A 20,996-nucleotide genomic window follows, 5' to 3' on the forward strand; every position below is an offset into this window, starting at 1 on the left:
GGAAAGATGCTCAGATTTCACGTAGGCAGGGCTCAGTTTCCGACAAACAGAACTGTTTGTATGAAGGGGAAACATCCCTAAAACAACAAGGACCCACCACCAATCCCAAAGTTCAGTTTTAACCACAATTCACCAGGTATCTCAGCTTGATTTCCCAGGATGTAAGACAATACCATGGAGGAAAATCAAGCTGATTTTAAAAATTGGAAACAACTCGATTACGTAGGATTTTTTTTTTTTTAAGTTTTGCTTGTTTGTTTGTTTTGCTTTTAGCTTTAATCACTCAGTAAGGCCCAGTTGCCCTAATGTAAGAATCCTATGTGGGTCAGGTTGGATGCCAGGTTAAACGTTAATGAAATCCCAGGGAAATCTCAGGACGGGGAGTGGGAAGAGAAAGTGGGTCATTCAGGCTGTCGGAATAATAGGACCACAGGGAATGTTTCTCCCTGTTTTAAACTTCTAATATTGCTGTCATGAAATTGACCAATACATAACCTTTTCTAAATTTAAGCATCCTTAGGGACAAACAAACAAACATGCTAATCTTTCCTCTCCATCATGGTTTGGAGAAGCTGGACTGTGCCCCAGGAGACTAGAATCAAAGCGTTTTTTCCTGGTCATTATAAACGATTTAACTACAGGCAAAAGACGACATGAAAAATAATCAGAGCCATAATAGATGGGTAGATGGAAACAGGATTCTAGGGTTGGAAGGCATCTTAGAAATGTGTTTTGTCCATTCCTTCAACTCTTGGGCCACACCTAAACTCTTAAAGCCCTTAGGGATTACCTCTAAAGACAATACCTAATCTGTTTTAGAAACTCATTCTGGAGTCTAAGAATACTTACTGTCAGGAAATCAGCGTTGTGAGTAAGTTCGGGCTCCACTCACACCCATTTCCTCTGGCTCTTAGCTCGGGTAGAGATGGACCCCAGCTGGACACGTTCTAGCCCACCCAGTGACCACACGTGAAACTTGTCACCCAAACAGCCCCTGCTCCCCCACCCCCACCCTCAGCTTTCTCTTCTCTGAGTTAAATGATTCTTTACTTTCTTCTCACTGTGTTCATTCTCTGAACTAAACCTACCTGTGCCGAATCTTTGACAAATAGCCCAGTAGAGGATTGGTTACCGCTGGCTCTAGGGGGACCAGCTGTCCCAATATGCCATGAGCTTCCCGAGCCATGGGACTTTCAGTGCTGAAACCAGGAAAGGCTCAAGCAAACGGGGACAGTTGGCTGAGCTTGCTCTCCAAGGAGGAGAAATGTCTCCCCCCACACCCCCTCCACATTTCAAGGAAACTGCTAAAATAATAGATTCGTATCTGTCCCTTGGCTGTAATCCTCAGGGTTTGTATGGAGCCCGACTTCTCTCCCTCAAATGCGTTGCCCAAAATGTGTCGCTGTTATTGGAAGGGCTATGGGCAACGATCCATCCTCTCTGGTGCTCAAAGGAAGCATCTCAGTTAATGACATGTCACTGTGCGGAGGCAGGAAGATCAATCTTGAGTGCTCCGTTCGTTGTTCTGTTCTGAGCACAGCCCTCCGTCAGGAGGGGGCGCGGCGGGGCACCGGCCCCACGGCGCAGGGCACCTGCGTGCCCGCTGCTGAGCCGCACACCTGGAGAGGCAGGTAAACAAGAGGGACCCAACAGCAGTGCGTTAGCATGTGCATCCCACATGCACAGGGGAGCACCCAGTGGGGAGTAAGTCCAGGGGTGGTTAGGACTTGGGCTTATATTGCATCTTTTTTTTTATTTATTTGTTTGTTTTATTTGGGAGAGAGCAACGAAGAGCACGTGCGGGGGCGGGGGGGGGCAGGCAGAGGCAGAGAGAGAAGCAGACTCTCCGCGGAGCAGGGAGCCCGGCGTGGGGCTCGATCCCTGGACCCCGGGACCACGACTGGAGCCGAAGGCAGACGCCTAACCAAATGAGCCACCCAGGCGCCCCTATATTACAAATTAATAAAGAAAAATAGATGTTTAGAGAAGTGACGAGACCAAGAAAAGGACTTTGTCTAGGGCGGCAGGTTGTGAGGTTAACATCTGGAGGCACGAGGGGAAGACAAGGGCTAGGTAGTAAAGGTGTCACGTGGGTTCCTCTGCCTGGTCAAGGTCAGGGTCGAGAGCCACCTTCAGAGATTCCCTTCCATCCTTCCGGGCAGAGAGGGAAGCGCGACACCTTGACAAATTTATATCCTGATTGTAGGGGACTAGGGGAGGGCGGAGAGCTGTTCTTGCATCTGCTCCTTCTCCTTTGCTTTCAGCTCAAAATAAGCCTTATGCCAAAGTGGCAGGTTTGCGGGTGGCTTATTCTGCTGCCCTCCAAGGGCTGGAGCAAAAGCAAGGCAGGGAAGAAGATTGGAACACCCTCAAAGAGAGGAAAAGGAAGGAAAAAAAAAAGGGAGGTCATGAGAAGCATGAAGAGAAGCTCGTGTTGATGGGAGAAGTAGGGACAGTTGCTGCTCCGAGTTCACAACCCAGGGGAGGCGGGGGCATCACGCCGACTCTCCGATTCACGGAGACAGCCCCGCCCACCTTCTCTGGATCCCCCTCACACCTGCCAGAGGAATGGTTCCCAGACTCTTGGATTTCATGGACTAGAACAAAAGAAAAAAAAAAAAAATCAAGGATTAACTTCAAGCGACAAAGAACATAAAACTAAAAGTACCTTCTACTGTGCTCATTATTTCCAAAAGCAAAGGACATTGTACATTCTCAGAGGAAGAAAGCTGTCATTGACAAGCCCCGGCCAACAGGCACGCATCCGACATTGTTCTTATTTCTCCCATTTGGCCAAGGAATGCCGAAAACCTTGTCGCAGACTGGTGCCAGGTGTCAGCCTGGCATTTGGGAGGCACCGTTTCGGTGAATCTAAGCGTTTAGCCACGAGTTTCTTTAGAAAAATGGGAAAAGCTAACACTTACCGAGCACTTACCGTGGGCCAGGACCTGCACTCAGGTGTTATTTCCTGAAATCACAGACATCACCCAGTGCTGTTTACTGTCTTCAGATTCCAAGGAAGGAAACTGAGGCCCAGAAGTATTAAAAAATAACAACAACAACGACAAAACTTATCCATGGTCAAGTGAGAGAGGAAGGTTTTAGTCCAGGGCCTGCATTTTAAACCATGAGGCTGCATTTTGCTCCTTAACAGAGGAAGACTTGCTGGACAACCTGGAAGGGTTTTCCCAAGCTCTACATCAGTTTTGGTCATGCTTCCAACTGAAGACACAAAAGGGTCTCTCTAGGACTATCTTTCCCAAAGCAGAAATACTTCAGAAATTTAAACCCAGCAACGGCTGTGTCTCCTTCTTGGCCTAACCCCAGCTGGCCTACCTCAGGGTCCCATCTTCCCGCCCTGGCTGCATGTCAGCCCCTCACTTTACACTCCAGTTGCTATTCATAGCTCTATCCGTCCAGAGGCTTCCTGCCTGCCTCCCTTTCTCTTCAAGGTCTTCCCTTTTTGGTGCTTGGCCTTGATGTCTAACTCCAACTGAACCTCAACGTCAGAACTTCAGAAAGATGTTGTCAGGAAGAGCCCCTTTCTCCTTTTTTTTTTTTTATTTCAGAGACTTGGTGCCCTTCAACGAATGCTCAGACAAAAGCTAATGCCTGGGAGATCATCCACAGGGGATTAGGGCACTGGTCGACAAGAAACGGGGTGGACCTCCTCATTCAAACACAGGTCTCATTAGTGTGTGAGTATTTTGTCTGTTCACCGTTTGTTGACCTTTTTTTTTTAAGATTTTATTTATTGATTAGAGAAAGAGAGAGAGCACGAGAGGGGGGAGGGTCAGAGGGAGAAGCAGGCTCCCCACTGAGCAGGGAGCCTGATGAGGGACTCGATCCCAGGACCCTGCGATCATGACCTGAGCCGAAGGCAGACGCTTAACCAACTGAGCAACCCAGGCGCCCTGTTGATTTGGCTTTATTAGCAATCTAATAATGAGGGACGCTTTCATGAAGGCTCTCCTATATACTTGAGGGAAACGGGCTGCATTAGTTGACTATACTGTTGTGTGAGTCAGAATATCAACATCCAGGCTGGAAGGGAGCCTAAAATCACCCCCTGTCACAGCTCCAGACAGATGAGAAGGTCTCCCAGTTCTAGAAATCTCTAGAGAAGGCTCTTCCACAATCAACTCTTTTAGCCCATCCCGATGTTTAATAATCCCCATTGCTAGGAATTTTTTCTTCCTTTAATCCAAATCCTTTCTGCTGTAGTTTAAATGTATTTCTTATGGGTGCCCTTGGTAAAGCTAAAAATACTACCATCCATTTTACTTCTTAATGTAGACTTCTTATCGAAGAAGAAAATTATTTGATCTCTCTGCATTTTCCAACCTTTAGAAGCTAACCTTTCTATCCTCTTTCGTACGGCCATGGAACTGGGAAGGGATGGCAAATACCTCCTGTTTAGAGATTCTCGGACCTAGCACTTCAAAGTGCCCTGTGGGTCAGTGCCATGCCAGGATCCCGTCCCAGCTAGGCCAAGTCGGAATCTTCACGAGTGGGACTCCAGAATTTATTTTTAAACAAACCCAGGTCACTCTGATGCGGACCTTATTCAGACAATCACCTGGGAACCTTGACTCAGTCCAGTTCCTCCTTAAATTTCCCCATCCTCCATGTGGATGGGTTCCAATATGGGAGCCCATCCAATGAGGGTGCAACCACGACATCCCAAGAAAACTCTCTCCATGACCAGAGGACCCCCCCCTCATTAAAGTCTTTTCCCTTTACTAAGCAAAAATTTGCCTCTTTGAGGTTTCTATGAATTATGCTAGGTGTGGTCCCAGATGTCAGAGTATTTGTAAGTCTCTCCATTAACTTTCCCAATCTTAGTAATAGCCGAATCACATTGCCAGGCCAACGTTAAAAAAAAAAAAAGGTGGGGGGCGCCTGCGTGGCTCAGTTGCTTAAGCATCTGCCTTCAGCTCAGGTCAGGATCCCAGGGTCCTGGGTTTGAGCCCCGCATCGGGCTCCCTGCTCAGTGGGGAGTCTGCTTCTCCCTCTTTCCCTGCCCCTCCCCCCATGCTCTCTCTCCTGCACTCTCTCTCAAATTAATAAATAAAATCTTTTAAAAAAAGAAAAAAGAATAAACTGTCCCGTTCCTCAGTAATTGGTCACATGCACGTGGAGAACTACATATTCAGTTGTCCAAAAGCCCTGGTTTAGTCATTAGTACATCGATGAAAAAGGAGTTGTCAAAAGATCTAGCTCACAGTTCTCAGACTTTAGTGTGAATCAGCACCACCCAAAGGGCCTGTCAAAGCCAATTCCTGGGCCCCACCCCCAGAGTATCTGCTTCAGTAGGTTTGGGCTGGGGCTTGAGAGTTCAATTCTCCAGCCACCGCTGCTGATCTAGAGACCACCCTTTGAGATCCAGGGGGCTGACGAATGCATGCATAGGGCAGCATTTATTTCCCTGTGGATGAGAATCTACCACATCAGAATCAGCTGGGGAAGCTTTCAAAAGTACACATGTCTGGGGTGCCTGGGTGGCTCAGTCGTTGGGTGTCTGCCTTCGGCTCGGGTCATGATCCCAGGGTCCTGGGATTGAGCCCCGCATCGGGCTCCCTGCTCCGTGGGAAGCCCGCTTCTCCCTCTCCCACTCCCCCTGCTTGTGTTCCCTCTCTTGCTGTGTCTCTCTCTGTCAAATAAATAAATAAAATCTTTAAAAAAAAAAAAGTATACATGTCTAAAGGACTCAGGATCCCAGCACTGCAACACACTTTCCACATAAACCTTCTTGTTAAAATCTAAGAACTCCTCCACTGTGGTTTTGACACTTTTTAAAGAGCTTTGGAGAGGCCCACGGTTTTCAAAGTGTGGTCCCCGCTCAGCCTCATCAGCATCACCTGAGAACTTGCTGGAGCTGCACATAACATTTGAGCCACTCGTACAGACTAAGCTCATAGAAAGGGCTAGCCCCAGCCCCCCACGCCCCACCGACTATTTCCCCGGCTTCTGCTTCTTCCCAGTTTTGTTCTGTTTTATTTTTCACCAGGGAATGTGTTATCCTTTTGGAGTTTCCTAAATTTCATGGGGTTGACATGCCAGGTGGGGAAGATGGCCTGGAAAAGAATTCTGAGTTTGAAGAAAGCTTTTCTACTATATTATGGGCTTTAAAAAAAAAAAAAATGTATTGTGGGAAAATAGCCGTAATATAAAACTTGCCATCTTCATCATTTTTAAGTGTAGAGTTCAGCGGCACGAAGCACATTCCCATTGTTGTGCAATCATCCCCAACCCCCGTCTCCAGAACTGCTTCAATCCCCCCAGATGGCAGCGTGGTCCCCATTAAACACGAATTTCCCATTCCTCCTCCCCTCAGCCCCTGGCAACCACCAGCCTACTTTCTGTCTCTGAATTTAACCATTCCAGGTATGGAGTCAAACAGGACTTGGCCTTTTGTGTCTGGCTTATTTCACTTAGCATAAGATGTGCAAAGTTCATCCATGTTGCAGGATGTGTCAGAGGTTCCTTCCTTTCCCCCTCTTATTTATTTTTTGTGGTGGTTAGAAAATACATAACATTCCCCATCTTAACCATTTTTAAGTGTACAGCTCAGCAGTGTTAAGTAGATTCCTGTCGTTCTGAGACGGATCTCTGAAACCTTTTCATCATGCAAACCTGAAAGTCTATCCCCATGAAGCCCCTCCCCCTGGCCCCTCCCCCCAGTCCCTGGCCACCACCATTCTATTTTCTGTTTCTAATTAATTTGATGCTCAGGGAACCTCACGTGAGTAGAATCACACAGTATCATCAGTCTTTTTGTGGCCGGCTCCTTTCAATTAGCATAATGACCTCAAGGTTCACCCAGGCTGGAGCTCGTCAGAATTTCCTTCCTTTTTAAGGCTGAATAATATTCCATTGTGTGTATGGACCCATTTTGTTCATCCACTCACCCACAGATGGGCCTTTGGGTTCCTTCCACCTTTCGGCCATTGTGAATCGTGCTGCTGTTCACATGAGTGAGCAGATACCCATCTGAGGCTGCTCCCCCGTGCTCTCCGCTGAGAAGTGATGCTCTTCTGTCCACAGACACAGCCCCGCCTCGTTCCTGAGCCAGACATGGGGAAGGCAGGAAATTGATTAGTTAGTAATCTGGCAGGGTTTACAATGAAGTCCTAGCTCAGGTGTGAGTTCTGGGGCCTGGTTAGAAATGCTAAGTTCTGCTGTGGATCCCAGCCCTTCCTACCGAACCCCCTTCCCCACCCCCGAGGCTAAGCTCTCCCTTTGCTCCACACTCAGCCAACCCATCTGCAGCACGAGCTTGATTTTGAGCTGTTATAGGTCGAGGATGGCCATGGTCTTCTTGCATACTGAAGACTCTGTGCCAATCCAACCAGTCCGGCTCCTGGAGAGTTATACCAGGGGAATCCGGAAGGAAATGTTAAGTGCTGTGGTCTGTAATAAAATCAGTGGAATGTGAAGAATTTAGAATCAAAGCATTTGCCAGAATTCTCCTGATACCCTAGAAGATTTGCTGTAGGGGTATGCTGGACTAGAATGTGACTTCTAAAAGTGTTCATCGTGTTCATCTTTATAATATTTATTGAAGGCTATGGATTCATAGCACTGTACTGAAAGCTCAGGAAAGGAATGACACCTATAGCTAACATCTTTCATTGGCCATGCCAAATTTCATTTGTATACTAAGTGAAAGCAGTGACATTTGTGACTTCAAATGCTTCTCAGTTGTCATCAGCACAGTGAAGTATTCAGAAGAATTAATTTGATAGGCAATATTATTGTCTCTAGCTTCTATATTGCTGCACACAAAAGATTAAGGAAAGTTCTATCTGCAGAACTTATTTTCACACACACACACACAGCTTCGAAGAAAGAAAAGAGATGAGTGCTATTTTAAAATCTGTATTTTCAAAGAACAGCAGCTCTCCAAGTGACAAGAAAGCAAACAGAACCACTTTCGGAATGAAAGGGTAGGGTAAGTCAGAGGCAAGGGACCACGCAGGTTTGGAATGACGAATACGACACAGTCTTTACTCTTAGGCTTGCATCTAGTAGAGTGGGTGAGACCAATATACCAAAATAGTAGTGACCACGTTTTCCAAATTCAAATTTAGGACGCATGGGCTTGAAAAGAATGGGTGCACTGTAAGGGGACAACTGGACCAACTGTTTGAAACGGTAGCAGCCCGAGGACACATGGTTGCCATACTTAGAACGGAAGACAGTAAGGAAAGCTCTTGAGGAGTGACGTGTGGTGGCATGTGGGGGACGGTGTCTGGGCCAGATGCACACTCCCCTCTGACCAGTCACAAGCGTTCAAACACACGTGAACCAGCAGGCTGTAGGGTGGCAGAGCCTCTGACACCGAGGTGGCCTCAGAAGCACAGGATCTACCCCTCATTTCAACTTGCGGAATAAACATTGAAAATCATTATATAATTATTTCATACCATTGAAGAAGGAGGAGGAGGAAGAAGGGAAGAAGTGCTGAGAAGAAAAGGAAGAAGAAGGAGAAAAGAGGAAGAAGGAAAAAAAGAGAAAGAAAAACCAGTTTGGCCTGAAGGGAATTGGTTATTTATCTATTGCCAGTGGAACTAAAAATAGGTTTATTCTTGCAGAAAAAGGGATCTGGGAATCCATAATGAGGTATCAAACCCTTTATCCCCTTTGACCCCATAGTTTCACTTTGAGAGGCTGTACCTCAAAATGGAAGCAGTTTTATATAAAATACATAGCAGCATGATTTATAAAATAATCAAAATATAAATTAAAATTAAATTAAAAAGTAAAAAATAAAATACAAAAACCACTAATTCTCAATAATAAGGGAACATTTATCAATAATATATTTTTAGCTGCTCGATGTTGGGAGACTATGCCGATAAATGGAAGTGCGTAAATGAAATAGTGAAGAAAAGAACATGAGTTTGTATGTACATATTGAGTACAGGTTAGTAAACTGATGTATATTATTAATATATACCGAGAGAATTTTTGTGAAACAAATAGCTGTTTTGTGTTTATTAGTTTCTCTGTAAGTTGCTTGCACTGGTATTTTTTTTTTTTTTAAAGTGCAGGGACACAAGGGTGTTGTTTGAACCGTCATGGTTTTCAGCCTCGCTGAGTTTCTTACCGGTGTATGTTCCCGCAAGCACGATACAAGTAATTTGTTACTGTTAAAGGAATGGTCTTTGGTTTATTACAATATTTTGACAAATTACAGGCAATTCAGTGTTGTCTCTGTAATAAAGTCACCACCACGGGCGTGTGTTTTAGGATGCTTTCTTTAGCAGAGGCGGAAGGACAGCCCCCATCACTCCCCAGGAGCACGCTGGCTCTCAGTCCTGGAAGTGTGGGTCACACATGTGGGTGTCAGCTGCCACGTGACAGAGTTCAGAAGCCATGAACCCCTGTGACATTTATGACAGTGTTGTTCCTGAGTTATTAATACCGTAACCCTGAGCTCTTTGGTCTTTAAAAATAATTACAGCTTCTCCCCCCCTTTTTTTTTTAAGATTTTATACTTATTGAGAGAGAGAGAGAGAGAGAGAGAGCACTTGCACACGTGGGGGGAAGGGCAGAGGGAGAGGGAGAGAGAGAATCTTAAGCGGACTCCAAGCTGAATGCAGAGCCCCATGTGGGGCTCGATCTCGCGACCCTGAGATCATGACCTGAGCCAAAGTCAAGAGTAGGATATTCAACTAACTGAACCACCCAGGCGCCCCTACTTACATTTCCTCCTTTTTGCGTAATGCCCTTGTTGGGGTCCCTCCCATTCTCCCTCTTGCCTACCTCATACTTTCTCAGCCAAGATCCCCAAAGGAGCCCGCTGTTCTCTGCCACTTCTCTGCCTCAGGGGCTCCCTGGGTGTAAGACTCAGTGAACGCTTTCTGTGAGCTCTCCGCAACACTGAGTGCTGGGGACCACCCGTCTCCTTGGAACTCCCCCGGTGTGGGACCGTGACTGACTCGCTGACACTTGGGAGGAGCTGGTGTCGAGGACCCGCAGGTAAGGCCTCCACAGAGGGGCTTCCCCAGCAAGGCAGGCTGCCACTTCTGTGTCCCCTAGGCCACACAGCCACCCTGGTCACCAGCGGAGCCCAGAGGACGGAGTGGATCCAGACAGCCCGCCCTGGGACCCCACCCCACCCTTGCTGGGCCACAGGCAGTTCTGGAAACTTCTGCCCCAGGAAGGACACGATGGCAAGAAGCCTTTGGAAGTGGTCAGACGCGGCCGCCCCACCCCCCTGCTCCCACCTCCCTTCAAGATATGGAGCTGAGGGCTGGGCCTCTGTATGACCAGGCCCTTCTTTAGAAAGTGCTGGAATTCCTCCCTGGACTACTCAGCTTCTCTCAGCTGAGTGTGCCGTCAATGGAAAGGCTTCCATGACGGCGGAGTGGACAATGGCTCCCAGGAAGGGCTGCAACCGAACAGTGGTAGGCATGAGGGGCGGCCTCCTCAGCTCCAGAGAGGGCTCCAGGCACCCCCGCGGGGCAGGAGAGCCTCACTCACCGACTGCAGACTGGAAGGGAGAAAGCAGCTGAGCCCAAGCAGGTTCTGGACCTTCCAGCAACACCTCTGGGCTTGCGGTTCTGCCTCGCGGTCAAGGCTGGTCCTGGCTGTCCTGGTTTCATGGGACAATCCGAGTTTGAAGGGCAGGGGGCCCGGGAGGGGCCTGGTGTCCTCCTTGAGGTCCGCTGGCTGATGCCCTTGTCACAGACCCTGGAGGGTGTCCACTCCCATGCTTGCATCCAGCTCTACTCAAAGGCTCATCTCAGCGAGTAATAAAGCAGAGACTTGTCTCTGGGATTCCTGTCTTGGCCCTGGAGCCCCAGGAATGGCGCTGAGTCGGAATCCCCCCCAAAGCCCGGGTCTCTGTGGGCCTTCGGGTAGGACCTGCCGCTGGTGGTGACAAGGAACACCCAGGACGGAAAACTGAGAACAGAGAGAGGGAGAGGGGAGAGGTGCTGCGTGTGCGTGTGCGTGCGTGCACGTGTGGGTGAAGGGGTTGGCGGTGAGCTGGTCCTGCAGCCCGACCACGTGTGAACCGGGCAGTTGTGAACCCCCCAATCCTGAGGGAACAGCAATACCTGGATAGACGTCCACTGTCTGCCTTGGGAGCCTGAGAAAGATCTAGAAAGTCTCTTCTCCCACACATTCAGGCAGCCCGCAGAGCAGGCCAGCTGGCAAATGGCTTTCCACCTCTCACCTCCCCTGGCCGATGAGAGCTCAGGTGGGCCATGGGCCCGCGTGGTGGGGGAGCCCTAGAGGCTTTGGGCTCCCTGTGCTAAGGCGGGAACCACCTCTGTGATACCAATCTGCAGAAAGGGCTGGAAGATTTCCAGACCTCAGGAGAGAGCCTGCTATGGACTGAATGTGTCCCCTTTCCAGCTCATGTGGAGACTCCCCCCCACCCCAAGTGATGGTATTAGGAGGCGGGGCCTCTGGGGGGGGGGCGCTTAGGTCATGAGGGTGGAACCCAGTGAATGGGGTTGGTGCTCTTAGAAAGGAGAAACAGAGAGTTCCCTCCCTCCTTCTGTCCACCCCGAGAGGACAGAGCGAGAAGCCGGCAGTGCGTAACCAGAACGAGGGCCCTCACCAGAACCAGACCATATGGGCGCCCGATCTCGGACTCCCAGACGCCAGAAACGCGAGAAAGAAGTTTCTGTTGTTTACAAGCCCCCCGGTCTGTGGTATTGTCCTAACAGCCTGAACAGACTAGGACAAAGCCCACGTCTAGGCAATTAGCCCATCCACGCACCAAGCACCCTGCTACCCCTCCTCCTATCCCCCTTTCTCCTCCTGGGGTTTCTCTCTCTACTGGCAGGGCCTTTCCTCGTCACTCGGACTCCACCTCTGGGGGGGCTCTCGGCACCTCTCCTTACTTTTCCTCTCCCGGCTCTTTGTTCCTTCTCCATCCCTCTTCCCTGCTGCTGGGAACTGCTGGTTCTAACAAATCAGAGCGTGGTGTTTGCAGCCTAATGCTCTCCAGCCCCGGGAACTTGGCAAAACCCAAAACAGACACAAACGCACCCCCTCTCCCCAGTCCTGCTGTAGCCACCCACAGCTGTGCTCAGGGTGACTGCGGAGCAGACCAGCTGCTGCCCATCTGCTGTCACCCCCCCCCCTTTTTCTGAGGGAAATCTTCCCATATCAAAGACAATGCCCAGCTGTCAAAATAAGGGTTCGTCTCTTCATATATAGGACAATGACTGCTGAAAAGAGATGATGTAAACACACAAACAAACAAAGGGGAGGAAGGGGAGGGTGCTGGGTTGCCTTCCTCCAAAGTCGTCCTTTTTCCAGAAGCAGGGACCGAAATGACCTTCGCAGGTTCTTAGAACAGCGACTGACAAGCACATCCTCCCGGCCATAAAGGCTTGCATCAAAGGAAACCCGAGAAAGGGATGCAGAGTTTGATCTCCAGAGAAGAAAGACGGAGAGGATGCAAAGTGCTCAGGACAAAGGAATGGCCAAGCCTGGGAGTTAATTATTCCTTCTGCCCCAGCAGAACAATGTGTAATGAGCACACTAGCAAGCAAAGTGAATTCCTGACAAAGATAATGAGGGAGCCGAGACAGGCAACCGGGATGCCTGGAGGAATCAAGTAGGGTGACCTTCTTAAGCACTGACCGAGCTCGCCCTCCCTTTCTTGAGAAACACCCCTCACAGACACCTCCGTGGGAAAATTACACTTTCTCACTTTGAACCAAAGGCCCAGAATAGGGTTAAAAGTTAAGAAATTACAGTTCTTTACTCTTGCCCTGTTGGCCTGAACAAATCACTTAAATGGTCTCTGCCTCAGTTTCCCCAGTTGTAAGATGGGGAATCCGAAAACCAGACTCGGGGGTTATTTGGAGGCTCCTATGAGATCACAGTTGGGGCAGCAGAGTGTGGGCCTCCCGAGGACCTCTGTGGGGTGAGTGGCACTGTGTATGGAAATGCCAACCCAAAGGCGGTCTGTCAAAGTGACTGAGTTTATTTTTAAATGTCGTTGGATTTCATACAACATAATGATAGTCTGCAGTGTGTGTTCCCGGTGCCTGCCCCACCCACAACTTCTGTGTTAAAGCGATCCAGCCTACAATCAGGCAACAAGGCCAAAATCAGATCCAGGAGGAAAAGCACTCAAATGCTAGGCTCTCATGCTCCCCCACCCCCTGCCGGCCACGAGCACTGGGGGGGCCAGCCCAGGTGACCAGTAGGCAACGAAGGCATTGGGACTATGGTCTTTTGGGCCCAATTGTACCTGCTGAGAGCTGGCCATTCCAAAGAATGTGGTGATCTGAACACATGGAGATGCAAAATCATTCATCTATAAGCCCAAAGACCCCAGAGTGGGAAATCGAGGGACAGCCCCCCAGAGGTTCTGCAAGGGCTATAGCACCATAAAAATCCCAGCCTAGTAAAAAGGGGCATGTCTCGCTCAAACAAATGTTGCAAGGATTCTTGGTCCCTCGATTAATCCTGAGAGCTGAGAACAGAGCTGGGAAGCGAGGTAGCTCCTCCTGGCATGCAGGCCCAGCTAAAAATGTGGCACAAGCCTGACAGCGGGCAGAAGCTCCAGAAATCACATGGAAGAAACTGGAAGTCACTGCAGTGCAGTGAAGTCACCTGGGGAACCCCGAACTCTCCCACCCCACACAGGTGGTTAATCTAAGAGTGGAGGTCCAACACCAGGAGGCTAGGATGGTGTCTGCAGAGTTACGACAGACTGGGGTCAAGTCACAATGACGCCGCCGTCCCTGCCATCACTGGAATGTGTGGGTCCAGGAGGTAGGTGGAGAAGGTGGCTCTTTGTGCTCATGCATGAGTCCTTTCTATTCCAGTGTCATATGGACTCCATAGCGGCTGTGCTTATATTAACCATTTAGTCAATGGACCGAAGAATGGAGAGGAATATCTAGAAGGCGTGTTGACATAACCGGGGTGAAAGTGACTCTGTGATGAGCAAGTAGAGTCTGGAATGGCCCTGCCTTATTGTTTCTGGGGCGATAACCAGCTGTGTGGCTTTGGATGAAGTGAAAGTGTATTTGAAACTCTGTCCTAGGAGATGTGTTATGGGGTCCCTTAGATGCATGCCTTTTCTAGGAGAAGCAAGCTGTCCCCACTTTCATCCAGTGTTGGATCACATAAGACACACTCTCCACAGCTGATCAGAACGGAAGCGGAAGCGGCCCAATCCAAGGACTGCCGTAGCAAACGAATACAATGGCCAATCCACTTCCCTCTCAGAAACCACAGCTAAGAGGCAGTTGGTGATGAAGGGGAATCAGAGATGTGAAGTGCGGAGGTCTGGAGGGAGCAGGATCTGTGAGCAGGTCGACGAAGGTGGCGGAGGACAGAGGAACACCCAGCAGAGGGTGTCCAGGGAGAAGCAGAGATGCCCGGGGACCAGGGTCCAGCCGGTCAGCGTGCGGAGCCCCCAAATCCTGACAGTGTCCAACGCCAGTTCTCACCTGCCATGGGTACCCTAAAAATGAACTTTTCTTTTTTAAGTAACTTAAGACTCTTACTAGAGCAGATACGTGGGCCCTACTGGTCTAGGAAATGATAATATTCTATGTGGGTGGCAGGAATCTGGTGATCTAGCAACTGCCTAGAAATTAGGCTTTGGCATTGTCATCAAAACACAAAAGAGTCCTGGTTTCTCAGCACATCCAGCCTGAGTACATTTTAAAATCCTAATGACTACGATAACTGCTTACTTTGATGTTCCTTATTCTTGTTATCATTAGTAAGATTTAAGGGCTGCTTTTATTGTGATGACTGTCCAGAGAGACTTCATATTCTCCAGTAAAAAGGGGGCAAGAGAGGATAAGGGGAAGGGAAACGGATTGTTTCCTCCCGTGAAACAATGACTGGGTTTCTTTAGCATCAAATGAACAGCCAGGAAAAAGCCAGCTACTCCCGGGGGCCTAGAAAATGAGGCATGTTCGGCCAGCAAGCTAATTCAAGGTCCTGCTAATTCTCCAGGGGTATCTGTGCAAACCTGCTATAGCCCTTGCAGGGGTATCTGTGCAAACCTTGAAGAGGTTTGCACACATCCTACAACACGGCCGATTCCCGTCAGCTGAAGCCTGCTGTCCCCCGGGCGTCACTCCCTTCTAAGCCCTGGTCCGTCCGGACAGTTGCCCTTTCCGCTCCCAGGCGTTGAGTTTGGCTTCCAGTCGGAGACGGTCGTGAATTTGGAGACTGGAAAAGAGCATAAGGCATCCACTGGAGGAACTCCCTGTGGGGCCTGGGGGGAGGGGCATGTCCATTCCAGCCACACCTCCACCAGGCTGGCTTTCTGGGGTTGTGCTGGGTGTTGTCGAGAGAGGAGCCCCCGGAAGCTTCCCAGACAGGCCTGACCTGCTGACAGAGGACACACTTCCAAAGGGCTCCTGAGCAGGCCAGGTGACCTACTCAGCTCTGCAGTGGGGGCAGCCGGATGTCCCTTCCCAAGCCCTGGGTGGCACAGAACTGCACAATGCCCACCCCCACTCCCCTCTGTGGACTCCCCGCTGAGGAGGCCACTCCTCGCATTTCCATCCAAATGCCTTCTCTCCTCTGTCCTGGTGCCCAGGCTGCCAAGGCAGCGAGGTACAGAAATGGCTGCTGAGTCCCCTGGCCCTTAAAAACGGGGCCCTGCTAACAGAGGTCACATCGGGGCCACTTTACCATTTTGTCTCAGGACCCACTTCCCACTCGCCTCAGCTTCACCTCTGTGAGACGTGGAGGCCAGAGGGTAGGATGCATCGGCCTGGGGGTTTCAGATGGGCCTCAAAAAGTCCACAACCCCTAGAAACAGCTGGTGATACCTTGTGGGCATGTGCATTTTCCTGGGAAAAACCCATAGATTTTGTCCAGTGTCTTACAAAGACCTGTGAGCCGGGAAGGGTTTAAACCACTGACCTAGGGGTCTCCTTAGTAGGAAAGGAAAGGTGACTGGAGTCTTAGGGTTTTCTGGAATAGGAGGTAGACAAGCCACTCCAGGGTTTCCCACCGAGAAGCCTAGAACACCGAGGAAAGTCGGCTCTGGCATCGGGATCGCGTCCCCTCTCTGTCACTGAGTTGTCTTGTGACCCTGGGTGTTTCTTATCCCCTTTGAGGAAGGACAAATGTGTCCACTAAATACCTGAGACCCTTCCCCTGGGGCATGAGGCCTTCTGTGACCCCATCTCCCTCCCTCTCCTGTTCCCCCTGCTTCCTACATTCGCAATCTCTCCCCTGAATATTCTCTTTACCTCCACGCACAAACCAAACCTGGTGGGTCCTGAGGGCACTGCTGCTGCCGAGGCTCTCAGGTGACCCCAGCGCAGGCCAGGTGCGGCCCTTGCTCTTCCGGGACTCCCCCTCCCTCCTCCCTGAGCCTGCCACACCCGCATCCTTCTCTCCTTACCTCCCCTACATGCCTTGTATTCGGGGTCTCCAGAGAAGCAGAACCAATAGCACAGAAAGGTTTATTATGAGAGCCTGGTGCGTGCAGTTACAGAGGGTGAGAAGTCTCTGGAGCTACCATCTGCAAGCTGGAGGCCCAGGACACCAGGCGGGGGAGTTCCAGTCCAAACCCAAACACCCGAGAACCAGGAGCGCCAATGGTAGCAAAAACCCCATCCTCGGTTCGATCAAACCCTGCACCTGCTCCGTGTCCGTGCTCACACGGCTGCCCCTGATGGAGACAGACGCCAGCCCCACGGGGCAGTCTCTCCTTAAATGCAGGACCCGAACGTCCAGGGCCCTTCCTGCCACCCAGCGTTCCCCCGTTTTCCTGGCCCACTCCTGCCTACTTTCCTCTCCTCAGACCCCCACACGCCTCTTCATCCTCCCTCTCAGCTGCTCACTAGGTTCCAATTTCAGGCGACAAATGTCATTTCTGCAGATTTCATTTCCCACTGTCCTCTCCCCCAGCATCTGGCGTCACACCCTGTGCCCTCTCTTGGGGGACAAAGGCCAACTACGCCCCTCAGGCCGGGCTCCTATATCCAAGTAGTCCGTCCACATCTGTGCGTGGGTTTCTAGTAGGCCTGCGCTTCACAGAGTTCTCCCTCCTTCACTAAGGCCACTAACTTCCTGGGAGAATTACTGCCAGAGAAATCATGAAGTCGCCCTAAAAATGGCAGACACGAAACAACCCTTTGGGTTCCATAAGCAAGCAGAAGGAAAGCTCCAAGAACAGGATGTTGTCAAGGAGAAGGGCTCCCTCCCCAAAGAATGCTTCAGGTGTCATCAGGGGAGAGACTGAAACAGGAGGAACTCCTTTGAGGTGAAAGATGAGGTCACGGAGGAAAACGGGCAAAGGCGTGCCCTTCAGAGGTCAGACCAGAACCGAATTGCCGGGGCAGGGAACCCTCCCCAAGCCTGTCTCACAGGAAGGAGTCTATCGGTTCTCCGGACCAAGGGCTACCGTGCCTTCCCTTTTCTCAATGAGAATTCTGTGATTTCTCCTTTGCCACTGTGTCCACAAGCAAGGCAGGCAACTTACCCTCCTTAATTTACTGGTCACCAGAACACGGGAGCGATACATGGTCTTGAGGGAGAAGAATGTACATGACCCGGAGATCCTGGGTGCAACTTTGGGGTGTCTCCCGAGAGAAGGGGATGAGTGTTTCCATGTGTGGGAAGAAGGAGGTGGTTTGGTGCCCAAAGGGATGTCCTGTGGAGATACGGTGCCTTTCCTTTCCTTCTCGGCACACAGGAAAAGGGTGTTTCCCAGTCTCCTTCGGAGTGGGTGGGGCTGTATCACAAGCTTAGGTTGATGTAATACAGGCAGAGACTGGTCCATAAAAAGTTACCCTTGTGTAATCCTCCCTTTTATCCCCTCCCATGGTGACCGTGGAGGCCACATCTAGTGGACGTCAGTGTCACAGGATGGAAGCAACCTAGATCCCTAACTGACCGCATGACGCAGAGCTCCCTGAACGACCTGCTGACCCTCTGTAACGTACATCCTTTCTCCCCCTCCACCTGGGACCACACTGGACTTGAAATAAGACTTTTATGGCATTAGGTCACTGAGCTTTTAGGGTTGTGTGTTAGTTGGCTTACCCTGACTTACATAGAAGGTACTCAGTAATGACGGTGACGACTGAATGTTCTAATTTCATTGAGCCCAAGCTTTTAACCACTGCATTCTCTTGACTGGCCTTCTGTATGCTCTTTCCCTCATTTTTTTTTTTCCTTGTTAGAGATTTTTGTTTACTTATTTGAGAGAGAGAAAGAGAGACATGAGCAGGGGGGGGAGGAGGGAGAGGGAAAGAGAGAAGCAGACTCCCTACCGAGCAGGGAGCCCGATGCAGGGCTCAATCCCAGGACCCTGGGATCATGACCTGAGCTGGAAGGCAGACGCTTAACCGACTGAGCCACCCAGGTGCCCCTCTCTCCCTCTTTCTTTACAAAATAAAATTCTTTTCTGATTTTAAAAGTAGTACCTGCTCAGAATTCAACAACAACAAAAACAAATAAACTGATTAAAAATGGGCACAGGACCTGAATAGGCATTTCTCCAAAGAAGATGTACAAACGGCTAACAAGTACATGAAAAGATGCTCTCAACATCATTTGTCATCAGGGAAGTTCAAATCAAAACCACCACGAGATAGCACCTCAGACCCATTAGGACGACCATTCTCCAGAAACCAGAAAATAGCAAGTGCTGGTGAGGAGCCGGAGAAATTGGAACGCTGATGCCCTGCTGGTGGGAATGTGAAATGATGCAGACACTGTGGAAAACAGCACAGCAGTTTCTCAAAAAATGAAAAACAGAACTATCACATGATGATCCAGCAATTCCACTTCTGGCTATATACCCAAAATAATTGCAAGCAGGGCCTCGAAGAGATGCTCTGCTTTATTCACAGCAGCATTATTCACAACAGCCAAAGGTGGAAGCAACCCAAGGGTCCATCGAGGAATGATGGATAAACAAAATGGGGTGTACACACACAATGGAATATTATTCAGCCTTAAAAAGGAAGTAAATTCTGACACGCTACATGGATGGTCCTTGAAGACCTTATGCTCAATGAAATAAGCCAGTGACTAAGATAAAAGTCAAATGCTCTACTTCAGATTCTCCTTACAGAGGCTCCTACAGTAGTCAAATTCACAGAGACAGAAAGTAGAAGGGGTTGCAGAGAAAGGGGAGTGGGGAGTTATGGTTTAGAGGCTACAGAGTTTCAGCTTTGCAAGTTGAAACAGTTCAGAGATTGGTTGCCCAGTGAACTGTATGTATCCTTGAAAATTGGCTAAGATGGTAAATTTCATGTTAAGTGTTTTACCACAATTAAAATTCTTTTAAAAGGTTATTATGTGCTTATTTTTAAAACATGGCAAAATATAAAGGAAGTTTTAAAAACATTATCCCCGCTCCCTCCGCTAGAGATTACCACTGTTGAGAGTCTTTTTCTGTAGCCAAAGTGGAGTTGTTTTCTAAAACATTGATTCAATAGCATAAAGCGAAAGCCCAGTCTTGGTGGAGAAAGCAATCCTGTTACAGAGAGTGAGAATTTGCCCACTTTTTGCTTCCAGGCAGACTGGAACAACTCCAGTATTTCTAAGTCTTCACATTTGAATTTGGTGAATATTGTCTTTGTAACAAGAAGCACAGAGGCCTCCTGCAGAGGCCAGCATGTGGACAAACTATAATTAGTTCTAGATTCAGGACCATACAAATTGATACCTGGGGCATTTCTTTCTTTCATTTACACACATATTCATTCATTGAATAAATATTTGTTGATCGCCTATATATGCTAGACTCTGTGCTACGGGTTCAGGACAGAGCAGGGGATTGAAAAGGACAATTACCTTCTAGTTGGGCAGAAAATCTGTAAACAAGTAAACAAACAGAAATTGCAAATGGAGAAGTGCTCTGAAAAAAAAAATGGACAGGGTAATGCTGTGGAAGGGAAGGGGGGGAGGAGGTGACATTTGAGCGGAGACCTGGAAGATGGGAATGAGCCCCCATAGAAAGTGCGGGAGACACAAAAGGACATTAGGTAATTCACATGAACAGACAAAAGGAATCTGTGATGATGAGGTCAGAACAGTGGTTAGCTGGTGTCTTGCTATCTCTACCGGGGGAATATATATGTACAGGATTATGTGAAAACTCACTGGGCTGCGCACTTTAAACTTTGCGCACTTTCTTGTATAAAGGTTATACTGTAATAAGAGTAAAATAAAATACCCCTTCCCAAAAAAGAAAAGAAAGGGCAGAGGGGGACACGGTGGGGTTTCCAGGCGGAGGGAACAATGGCCTCCAAAGCCCTGCAGGAGGCGCTGTCCTGGGTGTGAAGAACAGCAGCGAAGCCCAGGTGGGAGGCAGAGGGCAGGGGGCGTTTGGACCAAGCAGGCCACACCGCGCGTGAACAGCAGTGATCCCTGGGGAGAGAATTAAAATTGGGGCTCTGAGACCAGGGATTTTTAGCTGTTTTACTCTTTTTTCAAATTATGTTTTTGAACATGTCTGCATGTTTTACACGTATCATTTTAAAAATAGATAAATGAGGCCATTCGCTTTTGCTTTGTTTTTTCCTGCCTTTCCATCTGTTGTTCTAAGGAAGTTGATGGCTTTGAAGGGCCCTTTCTCGTCTCAAGGGGGTCAAAGATCCAGGGGTGTGAAGCCCTCCTAATTTCTTCTTATCTGGGCTGCCGCCGTAAAATGCCCACTCGACAATCACCCTTTCCTGATTCCAGGAAGAACTAGAGGGAACCATGGGGGGTGGGGGTGGGGGGCTGGTTCCTCACTTCATTTGCTTACCAGTGCTTACGTGGTCAAGGCGCGGCTGGTCTTGCAGGCTTTCCCAGCGCCAATCTCTCCCTTCTCCCTTCAGGATGGGCACAAATGCTGAGAATGCACACCTGAGGCAGTCGGGAGTAGCTTCCTGGGGGGACGGAGGAGGGAAGAAGACATCCCAAAGGAAAGATTTCCTGGCCTTCTGGGGCTGCCTGCCCGTCTGGCCCCAGGCCCAGTCTAGCTGAGCACTTTCTAACCAGCGGCCCTGGGGAAGCTGTGTCCCCAGCCCCTGGGC

At 49.4% G+C, this 20,996-nt stretch overlaps 1 protein-coding gene across 3 annotated transcripts in view; it reads right to left on the reverse strand.

Moving 5' to 3' along the window:
* Positions 1-1,636: 1,636 nt before the first annotated feature.
* ZCCHC2 (zinc finger CCHC-type containing 2) overlaps positions 1,637-20,996 on the reverse strand; it is a 91,319-nt gene continuing 71,959 nt past the window's right edge. For 2 of the 3 annotated variants that reach the window (XR_012379983.1, XR_012379978.1), the window contains one exon: positions 18,794-20,346. The gene's annotated coding sequence lies outside the window, so the exon portion shown is untranslated. Of the gene's footprint in view, positions 2,598-6,911; positions 7,067-18,793; positions 20,347-20,996 lie in introns of those variants that run through there. The other variant, XR_012379980.1, reaches the window with a different exon arrangement.

This window comes from Callorhinus ursinus, unplaced genomic scaffold (assembly GCF_003265705.2).
Source record: "Callorhinus ursinus isolate GAN/ISIS: 27379988/994484 unplaced genomic scaffold, GSC_fseal_2.0 scaffold11, whole genome shotgun sequence".
Taxonomy (NCBI): domain Eukaryota; kingdom Metazoa; phylum Chordata; class Mammalia; order Carnivora; family Otariidae; genus Callorhinus; species Callorhinus ursinus.